Consider the following 1,810-nt stretch of genomic DNA (forward strand, 5'->3'; position numbering starts at 1 on the left):
CAGTCGAGGATGTGAAGATATCCACCGCTTCGGAATTATGACAACAGGACATCTGCTGATTGGAGTAAGCGTTGCTCTGGTTTGTCAACAAATTGGAAGTTGCGGGAAGAACTGTACACTCTTGTGATTTGGATAACATCGGACTGTCTGCCCCGCAAGATGAATTTTGAAGAGCAGTCATAGACAATTTTGAGTGAAAAGCTAATTTAATTTTCACTCGCATACAAAAAATTCTAACTTGGATTGTTTCCCTGGCTTCGAGACTCTCCCGAAGGACAGTGCGGTGAACACACAACAGACTCCCTTCCTGTCTCACATGGACACACCTCTGTTAATGACTTTGGACGGACTAGCGACTGCACGACACCAAGGTCGCGGATCAGAGACACGCGGCAGGCTTACACACACATGCATCCTTAAAAAATATACGCCACACACACATACCCCACCCCCCATCCAACACCCTTGACGCAAATCTCTTAGGGATGATAGATGGCTGGGCAGCGCCTGAAGAGCTGCAGCCTGCCACCGTGGCCCCCACTCCCTTACACATGCTCCAATCTTCCTGACATCTCAGATGGTGGGTTGGGGTGTTTGGTGCTACATAACGGCTTTAATACTGCAGCACTATTATCTCTCCCTTGTGGTGGAAACATATAAACGTATTGACTTCTTTACACATGCCCTGAACTTCCTGAAATATTTTCTGGTGGGTCAGGGCATCGTGAAGGATGTGACCGCAAGCGATATGAACCCCAGCAGGACTCGGGTGGCGAGGGCCCGTTCAACGCTGATTGCAGCTATATTTAGGGCCCGAGCAGCGGAGCAAGCCCCGCAGGGGAAATACAGAGAACCGCAAGGGCCGACTTGCGTGAACTCCCTGGTGCAACCGGTGTGAGGGCCCGTTCAACATTGCTCGCAGTCTAAATTTCTATTTATTTTTGAGGTAACAAAATAAAAAATCCAGATTGAAATTTACATTTTACACTTTAAGAATGTTGCCTGTTTTGTAATGGCAACAGTTGGACCCAGGAACACATTTTGAATTTTAAATTTTTTGTTACGTTTATAACAATTTATAATAATACAAAGGTCCTGGTTTCGGGATCTTTTTGTGTGGAGTTTGCATGTTCTCCCTATGACTGCGTGGGTTCCCTTCGGGTACTCCGGCTTCCTCCCACCTCTAAAGACATGCACCTAGGGATAGGTTGATTGGCAACACTAACTTGGCCCTAGTGTGTGAATGGGAGTGTGAATGTTTACTGTCTATCTTTGTTGGCCCTGCGATGAGGTGGCGACTCGTCCAGGGTGTACCCCGCCTTCCGCCCGTGTGTAGCTGGGATAGGCTCCAGCATCCCCCACGACCCTGTAAGGGACAAGCGGTAGAAAATGAATGGATGGATGTTACGTGTTACTTTATTATTGTATGTAAAATCTGCACTGCAAACACATAATTTCCCCCTTCAATCCAGTTCCCTTTATATTATTTCCTATGGGAAAATTGCTTTGAAATCTGAACAAATTGGAGGTTGACCTGCATCACGTGGTCCACTTTAAAGGTTCTTCAGTGTTTTGTTTTTTATTTTCTCGAAAATATATTGTTTTCACCACTAGGAGGCGACAAATGCCAACTGGAGCTGTCCATGGTGCCTTAAAGGGCTGCCACAGTTAGCACATTGTGAAGATACATGAGAATTAGCATTTACTGTATACAGTTGATTTGAGCAGTAGAACATACACCAAGGTACATAAAATAAATTAAAAAGAGGTTTTAAAAGCATCCAGTATACAAGCTTAACCATTATACATG

Source organism: Entelurus aequoreus, linkage group LG14, assembly GCF_033978785.1.
Source record: "Entelurus aequoreus isolate RoL-2023_Sb linkage group LG14, RoL_Eaeq_v1.1, whole genome shotgun sequence".
Classification (NCBI taxonomy): Eukaryota; Metazoa; Chordata; class Actinopteri; order Syngnathiformes; family Syngnathidae; genus Entelurus; species Entelurus aequoreus.